Source organism: Micropterus salmoides, unplaced genomic scaffold, assembly GCF_014851395.1.
Source record: "Micropterus salmoides isolate LMB-PRFRI ecotype aquatic unplaced genomic scaffold, ASM1485139v1 Ms_hic_scaffold_1401, whole genome shotgun sequence".
Lineage (NCBI taxonomy): Eukaryota > Metazoa > Chordata > Actinopteri > Centrarchiformes > Centrarchidae > Micropterus > Micropterus salmoides.
In genome coordinates, this window is record NW_024040488.1 from 16484 (window position 1) to 27117 (window position 10634).

General features: G+C 46.9%; 1 pseudogene; it reads left to right on the top strand.

The window, feature by feature from the left end:
• Positions 1–5542: 5542 nt before the first annotated feature.
• Positions 5543–6062, top strand: LOC119903178 (annotated as a pseudogene).
• Positions 6063–10634: the final 4572 nt, after the last annotated feature.

Consider the following 10634-nt stretch of genomic DNA (forward strand, 5'->3'; position numbering starts at 1 on the left):
GAGGATGCAGTTCAAATAAAGGATTTATTAATTCAAAAACTAAAAACAGGCTTACATGGAGCTCAGAGCAAAAGTCCAAACAAGGTAATCCAGGAAACACAAGGCAATCCGAAAACAAAGAAATCCAAAACAGGGAAAACGGAGCAAGGTGGAACACTCAACAAGACGCAAAAACATGACAAAGACTGGAGAGACAGGCAGGCATACATATACACAGGGACTAACGAGCGGGGCAGGAGCAACACAGGTGAGCGAGATCAGGGCTAACGAGGCAGGCAGAGAGCATGGGAAACAGAGAGAACACTAGACAAGCAGACATGGGGCAGAGTGAATAACCAAGAAGACAGAAACACACACAAGTTACAAAGAACCAGAACCTAAACGAGAACACAGAACTAGAACACAGAGTACAGAGGAGACCAAACCACAATAATGCAAACAAGGACCAGGAATGAATACCAAAACATGAACTAAGGACATGGAACTAAACCCAGACTCTCATACAAGACACACAGACAGGATCATGACACTCATGATGTGATGCGAAGGGTTGATCTTGTACCTGATCTCCAGGATTGTGTAAAAAGTAAGGCAGTGAAACATCTTTTTTGTTGACATGAGAAAAAAACAGTTATTTCCTCAAATGCTTGGCAACCTCCACACACATGTTCCTGATGAAAAACCTGATCAAACACAGGAACGCTAATACACAACTTATGGAAACGTTTCGGGTTACGTATGTAACCTTGGTTCCCCGAGAAGGGGAACGAGACACTGCGTCGGTTACGACACTATGGGAACACCTCTAGGCGAAGCAGGTCTGAACGTGAATGAAATCACTCCAATCCTATTGGCTTGTTGCTAGAACGGTAAGGTGTGACGGAATAACCGGAGGAGTATAAAGCACACCTGTACACACTCATCATTAGCTTAAACTATGAAGCAGGCGCTTCAGGCGGGGAGAGAGGTGCGGCGGGCCGACGCAGTGTCTCGTTCCCCTTCTCGGGGAACCAGGGTTACATACGTAACCCGAGACGTTCCCCTTCGAGGGAACTCGAACTGCGTCGGTTACGACACTATGGGAACGAGATACCCACTAAACCGAAAACCCCGCCTGCCCCTGTGTGCAATAAAGTGGCACGACTAAGAAGAGAGCGCACGAGTGCCAGGTGCCGAAGGAAGGTCAAGACTGTAAATCCGAATGAATGTGTGCGGAGTGGCCCAGCCAGCCGCTAAACAAACATCCTGCAAAGCCCAAGAACCACCGCCAGATCCCAAGTGGGAACCTTGGACCGAGTCGCAGGTCTCATCCTCCAGGCACCACGGAGGAAACGTACAACCAAGGGAAGTTTCCCCAAGGACCCCTCCCTCAGAGGGGTGTGGAAAGACGAAATAGCTGCCACGTACACCTTGACGGTGGAAGGGGAAAGACCAGCAGAGAACCGGTCCTGGAGGAACTCAAGTACCTGAACCACCGGGCAGGTAACAGGGTCCACCGACCGCTCCCTACACCAAGTGGAGAAAACGCTCCACTTCAGGCCATGCATCCTCCGTGTGGACGGGGCCCTGGAGCTCAGGAGGGTCTCGACTGCTCCGGCTGTTAGACCCGCCTCTAGGTCCAGGAGCGACATGATGTCCGAGAACCACACCCGGGTTGGCCAGAACGGGGCTACGAGAAGTAGGCCGACATTGTCCTGGCGGACCCGCTCCAGAACCCCCGGGAGCAGAGCGACGGGGGAAAAGCGTACAGACGTAGCCTCGGCCACGAATGTACCATGGCGTCCAGACCCAACGGGGCTGGAGGAACGAGAGAAAACCATAGCGGGCAGTGCGTAGTCTCTTGAGACGCAAACAGATCCACGTCTATGGGGCCGAACTCTTCGCACAAGAGCTCCACCACTTCGGGGTGAAGTCTCCATTCCCCGGGCCTCAGCCCCTGCCTCGACAGCAGGTCTGCTCCCTGATTATGCGTCCCCGGGAGATACATCGCCCTGAGCGATAGTAACCTCTGCTGGGACCACAGGAGGATCTGACGCGCCAGTCTGTACAGAGGGCGGCGAGCGCAGACCGCCCTGGTGATTCAGATAGGCTACCACCCTGTGTTGTCGGAACGAACCAGGACGTGGTGGCCTTGGAGATCGGGCAGGAAACTCCTTAGAGCCTGGAACACCGCCAACATCTCGAGACAGTTGATATGCCACTCGGATTGATGCACCTGCCAGGATCCCCTTGCAAAGCGGCCGTCCATGACCGCGCCCCAGCCCGTGAGGGAGGCGTATGTCGAAATGACCAGCCGGCGACAAGACCCTCCCAGCACGGGCCCCTGGGACAGGAACCAAGTTTCCTTCCAAACTGATAGGGAACGAAGACACTTGCGCGTAACCCAAATCAGACGGAGAGGATTTCCCCTCGGGGAAAAACCCTTGGTCCTTAGCCACCACTGCAGGGGTCTCATGTGCAGCAGTCCAGATGGTATTACACTGGACGCAGCCGCCAGGAGACCCAACACTCGTTGAAAGTGTTTTATAGTGATGGCGTGGCCTAACTTCACCCCTTTCACGGCAGCCAATATGGTGTCGACACTTGCCGGAGACAATTGTGCCCGCATCATTGTCGAATCCCATACAACCCCTAGGAACGTAGTCCGTTGGGTGGGCACCAGCACACTCTTCTTTGCGTTGGGGGCGGGAGGGGAGAAAGACTCCCCTACCCCGGTCTTCCCTCAGCTCCGTCGGGACTGGATGACGGTCCTCAGATCGCGTCTCTCAGAAGGCTGAGGGTGAGAGCGCCGTCTCGCTGCCCCAGCTCCTGGGGGGCCCCCGAGAAGCGACACTCTACTTCCTCTCCTCTCCGTAGGAGCTCGTAGAGGGAAGGGACCTACACCTGGCAGCCTCAGCTGCCTTGGGTCCAGACCGGCGAGGGAGGTACTGGCTGAACGCTTCGCCCTGCGTCTAACACTCCGTGGTTCTGCGAAGCTCCGCCAGATCATCCTCAGAGGGGCCCCCCCTCTGAACCATCTCCTGTAGCAGGTCGGCTTGGTAGGCTTAAATCACCGCCATTGTGTGCAAGCTCGCACCTGCCTGGCCCGCTGCCATGTATGCCTTCCCCACGAGCGTAGATTTGGTGCAACATGGCTGGAGGGTAACGCCGGCTCCTCCAGGGAGGACGCAAGTCGAGGGGAGAGATAGCTCGCAAGCGCATCCTCCACCCGAGGCATCCTCCCATAACCACGGTCCCTAGTTCAGTGATCGGGGTGTGGAAAGCCATGTAGAGAAGGGTCTGCCCCATGATTACTCAGTTCATCATGTAAATCAGGAAAGAATGGCAGAGACCGGCGTGGAGGTGGTGCGTGGTGCTTAAGAAACCTTTCATTAAGCTTACCACTAGCCTGTGGTGTCTCTCCTCCTGTGGCCAGTTGATGTTGAGCTTAGCCACGGCTCTAGTCACCACCTCCAGCAGCACGTCATAGTCGGGCGCCGCCATATGACGCCACCCCGACACCCAGAAGTCATCGTCCACTACGCTGAGCACGTCCGCCTCCTCGGAGTCGGATTGCTGCTGCGTCTCCGGATCCAAACCGCGAGCGGGAGAAGCCGAGAACGGGCTCCCGAACGAGGAAAGGAAGCGTCGGAGCCAGCGGATGAAGGTCGGGAAAAAGCCTCAGCCGTCCCGAAATCCTCCGACAGATCACGCTGTGAACCCCAGCGGCCGCAGGGCCCACACCACGGGGAAAACACATCCGGCCATCCTCGGAAAAGAGAGCCATGCTGTACCTCAGTACCCGCACGGAAAGGGCTTCGCAATGGGCGCAGGCAGCCCCCTCGAGAGCTGCCCGGGCGTGCTCCATCCCCAAACATGAGACACACATCTCATGAGACTCTCCATCCGTGATGTACCGAGGGCAAGAAAAAAAACACACCTTCTGTACATCTGGTTGCCGGACATGCTGGTAGACTTCTTCTTCATGTAAGACACACTGCTTGTAGGACTGGAGCTTTCTTCAAACAACATACAGAGCGCCTGCTGAATAGAAAAAAGCTAATGATGAGTGTGTACAGGTGTGCTTTATACTCCTCCGGTTATTCCGTCACACCTTACCGTTCTAGCAACAAGCCTATAGGATTGGAGTGATTTCATTCACGTTCAGACCTGCTTCGCCTAGAGGCGTTCCCATAGTGTCGTAACCGACGCAGTTCGAGTTCCCTCGAAGGGGAACCCAGTTAAAGTGAGTTCAGCACTTATGCCTATCATAGGCCAAAGTACCATGGGTTACTGTCATTTTGCTAGTTATTAGATAAGAAACTGCATACTGATGCTAAAGATAAGGCTAGCTATATCCTTGCTTTCTGCTGAAAACTGTAGTTTTTAGGAAACGTTACTCAAGCAGGATAGCAGTGAATAAAAACAACAAATTGTATGTTTGTTGGGGACTATTTTCCGATGCTGATTTGGTGCACTATTGAGTATGGCATCAAGACAATGTATATGGGATTGACTCTAAATAATCTACAATGACTATGTTCATGGTAATGAAGAACAATGTCACCCAGTGCAACAGTGTGGCTCACTGATGTGGTTTTAATAGTTTTTGGAGCCCTGTCGTTCAAAGGAATAAGAAAAGTTAAGTCTTCATTAGAAAGTCAAGAGCAAATCATTCAGGCCTTAACGGTAAACATTAAACTGACATTATCTAAATATTTCTTTCAAAGCAATGTGTCTAGATTTAAGTTTTAAGTAAAGTCTTCGTTATTCTTCAGTCTGACTCCAGTCTCAAAATCACTGCTCTGAAGATAAGAAGTGCAGTGGTCCCTGAGCTACTGCTCCTGCATCTTGCGTCCAGAGACTGCAAGGCATGCTCTGCCTCCTGGCACAGGTGTGATTCTGGGACAGAGATGGGGAGGAAGGAGGAAGCAGATGTAGGAGGAGGAATGTCCCAAGACTACTGTACACACATGTTCAACCAGGAAACTAAAATGGTCCTGATTATGAAGAATGTGAGTGTCTTACCTTCTCCAGGGCTGGTGGAAGATCCAGAGCTGTCACTGTTTGACAGCAGAGGCATTCCCTTCAGGGCTAACGTGACCTTACCTGCTTTGTAACAAAAGAAAATGTTGTCATTCCTGAAATTGGTATTTCTTGTTTTGGACAATGTCAGATGAAGTATAAAAGGGGGAAGCTTGACAGAAAAAGAGTGCATAGAAGCAGAGACTTCAAAACCACAAGGATGAAGAAGATTGCAGTCTTGATTCTAACATTTAGCTGCTGTCTATGTGAAGTGCAAGTTAATGAAAACGTCCGTCAATGCTCAGGATCAGCCAGCTGCTGTGACACCTGCTGTCTCACCTCCATCACTCAAAACCTGGGAGCAGTGGGAGAGAAAATCACAAACATGGCGGAAAAAATAACACTCCTGGAGGATAAGTTGCAAAACACTGAAAAAAAAGTCCTGGAGCTGCAAAACCTGACTGGAGATAACAGAGCAAATGTTTTAATGAGAATGGGAAAGAGATGGGAAATAATTCTTTGCTGTATAAATTCTGACCTCTGATGTGTTTGTGGTAATGTGATGCTCTCAAGGACACCTCAGGTGGCCTTTTCTGCAGCTCTCAGGGAATCTGGCTTTGGAAACACTGGACCTTTCACCACTGCTGCCCCACTGCAGTATAAGAAGGTCTTTTCCAACACTGGCAATAGCTACAATCCTTCAACAGGTAGTGTATACTAGAGAGAGAAAGAGACACAGAGAGAAAAGTAAGTTTTAAATAAATAAATTTAAACAATTATCCTCATTTTGGCAGGTATTTTCACAGCAATGGTCAAAGAAATGTACTTCTTTCGATTCTCCATGTTCAACAACCTCAATCCTGTTCCCAACTCTGTTGTGAGCCTCATGAAGAACAGTGAACGGCTAACATCTGTCTGGGACACTACAGGGTCTGATGCCAATGACATGGGCAGCAACGTGTACGTGGAGCTCCAAGCAAACAGGATGGTCTATGATGATGGCATGAACTACCTTCAGTGGTTTTCTGCTCTTCACTATTTGATTTAAACAACAGGATTTTAGGTCTGAATGGGTCTAATGCTTTGACAGTAAAATGAAAATACACTTTATTCATTCTGTGTTTAGCTGAAAAAGCAGCAAATTAGAGAAATTTGCTTGAGAATAAATGCCAAGCTTTCCTTGTGCAATGCCTGTATCTCTATTTTCATCTCATAATGTCTTGATTTGATCATGTCCTTGTAGCTACAATGCGGTGTAATATTATGGTTATTTGTAATGAAGGTAAAAATGTTTGAAAAACTTCAATAGAAAATAAAATTTAAAAATAATATAACAATTCTGGTGCCTGTGATGTTTTGTATATATGGATTATTGTTTTTGCATGATGTTACAACCCCCAGCAAAGCTCCTTACCAAAGAGGTCTAACATAGTAAGAATCAAAGAGTTGCAAACAAAAATAAAGTTTGTTAATTAAATTACAAAAAAATGCCTCAAAATCAACCCTAAACTCAAAATTAACAAAAGAAAGGGAAGTCCTCCAGACCAGCCCATAAAGTGCCGTAGAATCTGGAAGCTTCCCGCTACCCTAAACCAATCCTCAGGTCAAGACTCTGCAGTCTACTTACATCTGAAGGACAGAGGACACTCGTTTGAGGACCACCAGGTGCACATTTTAGACAGAGAAGATGGATGGTTTGAAAGAGGTGTCAAGGAAGCCATCTACACCAGGGTTGAGAAGTCGTCAATGAACAGAGGAGGGGGTCTACGCCACCACTTATCCCCCACTTACAATGCTGTCCTTTCATCACTTCCCAGGAAACTCAACAAACGTAACCTATTGGCCTCAGGTGAAGATACCAACGATGGTCGTTCAGTCTTGGCCACCGGTAGTCTTAACAACTGTAACGACTGTCGTCACAGCAACCAGGAACACTAACGAACCAGCGGTATCGATGACCCGGGCCAACGACCCCACTGAGGTTAAATAGCTGAGTTTCCCTGCCAGTCAGTCAGAACTGAAGAAGTCCTTTGGATGAGGGACGAAACGTCTTCCAGTATCTTCAACCAAGTCCAGTTGCCCTTGATTTTAACCTTCGTTGGATAACTATGACCTGGATGACTGAGAATCTTCATAGAAACCTTAACTAAACCTAACCAAACTGAATTAAAGCTGTGCAAACTAGACTACCAGACCCATCAAAACACAAAGAAAACTACAGGCAAGAAAAGAAGAATCTACAAAAACACAGGTCACACACAAAACATCAACATCTTCCCCTTCAAGAAGTCGTGTGGTACACAGTCGTTATTGCTGAGCACCATAGTAAAGATACTGACCGTACATCTGTGGCAACTCTTTTGTGAGGCGAGTAACCATTCAAAACATCATGGTCAAAGAAAGTGTGTAAACCACATTAGTGTCTCATCAAAGCGGGAGTTCTCAATGTTTAACACGTGTAGCAGACCTAAATTTATTAGTTATGCATTTTAATACATTTCTAAGAATTGATACCCAATTATGAATTTTAAGATTCATAAAATCATTTTATTTAATTCCTCGTTTTAGGGCACCACCGGAGTTGTTATAATCCTAGAGTCTCCGGACCTCTAGGTAGTTTTGAATAATTATACAATTAGTTAGTTAATAATCGCTCAATTATCTTAAATCAGTCAGTCAGTCTCATATCTAAAGGGTCAATTCTCTTGGCAGGAACTATAAATAGGCAACACACACAGCTCTTGGTTATATTACAGTGAATTTATTCTCTAACTAAAGGTGATAAAAAGATGGTTGAATACAGGGAACAAACATTTGCTGAACAATGAGCCTGGAGGTTCGGTTGTGGGAAGCATTTGACTCATATGGCATAGAAGAGCTACTGAAAGTAAACTAATGCTATGATTTTAGGAGTTACAATGGACATCTGATCACAGAACGTGTGTTAAGTCTTACTGCTTGTCGACAGTCTGCTTTTGGCCTGTTGCACGGGTCCCACTCTAGCTGCCGATCCTGGCTTTTTGCTAGGGATTCTCCAGGGTTCTCCGTGTCTGATTGAAAACGCCTCCTCCGTCTGGCAATTCGGCTGTTTTCAGGTTTCCTTCGTTGTAGCTGGCGAGACCACGTGGCTTGGTCTGACCTCGGTGAAGTTGGCTCGACGAAAAAGGCTTAAAATGGAACTTGGTCGTTCCTGAATTAGTCCAGTGTAACTTAACGGACTGATAACTTTAACAAACAAAAGAAATAAAGAAAATAAAACAAACTGAAGGCAGATCGATGTCGCGGCACTTCAGGTGTGTAGCTTCAGGCGAACAAAAGGGCCTGTTTGTTTCGCTGGCCGAGTCTGGGCGTTGCCTGGCGAGGCACGCTGTACGCTGGGCGTGGTTTCCCAGGGGGCGTCTCAGGTTTCCCATGGGACTGCCTTTCTAAACTTAATGTCTAAAAGAAATCTATTTGCACGTATTATAATCAAATATTTTCCACAATCGAACCTCAATGGTTGAACGGTTGTACTGTACTAAGCATTTGGTAACAGGAAACAATTGTCACATTATTGGTCAGGATATTTATACATTTAACGGCATTTCCGACGAGGGCATGTAATACTTATTTCGCCCACTTGGGGGAGCTCAGGTTACATGAGGAAAGCTTGGATTACATTAGATGAAGGAGTGTCTTGCTGAAAATAAAAACACTGCACAAGTAACTTCTTTTCAGCACTAATATCAACAACAGACAGCAACAACAGCTAACATAACTACTCAAATAGAGGCAAACGTAATCAGGTAACTAAAGATTTAATTAGATTTAATTAAATGCTTTGAGTCTTTGGAGACTGCAGTCCTCTGTCATCCAAAGTTCAGTGTCTGGACCATGTCACACTTAGGTGAGACAGGGGTTTTCCTTTTTGATGTGGTAATAAAACAAAGAATAAGGTCAGTTGCCACGGTAACACGTGTGGGGGGCCAGTTTTGATAGGCTGTTCAGGGAAATGCCAATGGCTGGTTTGTGTCTCTTTGTCAGTTTAACAGTCAGGCCCCGCGTTATCAGCTTCGGAATCAAAAAGGTGCCAGTTTTATGGTCGGGGTAGCACTTAGAGAAAGCAACTTTGACCCCTCCCCTTCTTCTCTGGGGAGGAGAAAGGAATTTAGGGTAGCTCCAAATTTATTCAATGTAAAATGTACAAATCCACACCGTTGTTCACTACACACGTATCCATGTGCTTCTGTGCTTTCATGTGGGCAGCTGTTCTCATTATGGGGACAAAATAGCTAACTTACATCTAAAATGTCTCTATCAAATGCAAAATGGACATACAATGTACATTTGTTTTTTACCTGTTCATTCTGATAGAAGAAGCGTCAATTACTGTAACAAGTAACTTTGAGGGAAATCATTTTCATAAATGAAGAACAACAAACAAGTTTCCCAATGTCAGATATTTTTTCACTTACTTTGAATATTGTTTTGCATCCTGAACACACTTTCTCATTGAGTACAACCACCTGAGGCACGGTTGATGTTCTTAAAACTTAGTCTCGGTCTCCAGATCAAGACATTGTTTCACTGTGTCCCAAATTCAAGCCTACAGTAGCAGGAAGATCCAGAGACACATGGATGCCCTTGTGAAGACTGCATTGCATGTTTAAGGTAGGTTTATTGTTATAGAACTTGCATTATTTACTAATTGAATAGTGATGTTACAGATTTTTTTCATCTTTCCTACAACAACATCATTTGCAGTTGCAACAAGCAGTGCAGACCAGCATGTCATTATCACTGCCCCTACTGTGAAAAAACAATTATACAGGAGGAATGTGTGGGAGGGCGGTGGGGCAGTAGCACTGTTGCCTCACAGCAAGAAGGTTGTGGGTTCAAACCCCACATCTGTGTGGAGTTTGCATGTTTTTTCCGGGTGCTCTGGCTTCCTCCCACCGTCCAAAGACATGCAGGTTAGGTTAATCGATGTCTCTACAATTATCCTTAGCTGTGAATGTGAGTGGTTGTTTGTCTGTGATGCAATGGACTGGCAACCTGTCCAGGGTGTACCCCGCCTTTCGCCCAATGTAAGCTGGGATTGGCTCCAGCCCCCCGCGACCCTGTACACAGAATAAGCGGTTGATGATGGATGGATGGACTGGGAACTCCCTTGCCACTGGCAGTGGCACCACCCTTATTGTGATTAGATTACTACTTTATTTTAACTTTAACTCAATTGCCACCAGCTCACATCACACAACATACTGTATAATATAAACAGAAAGGACAACCAGTGTGAACACACAGGACAAGACATAAAAAAGTAATGCACCCATCAAGAGTCCTGATTAGAGCTGAAAGGTTTCGACAAATATGACCAGCTGAAGACCTTAAAATCAAAAATCTGAAATATTCATTAATGGCGCACCCAGTAAAGATTGTTCATACATAGGCTACACACAACACAAAGCTACGAGACACGCAGGTAGCCAGCAAAGGGCGGTGCCTCCTCAATTAGCATCATCACAGCTGTATCTTCCTGCTTCCCAGGAAATTTCAACACATGTCCTCCTACGATTCTGGCAATGCCCCCTTCTCACCTGCAATGTCAGCAGTACCTAACTCAGAGTCTCACCCAACTTTCCTGGATC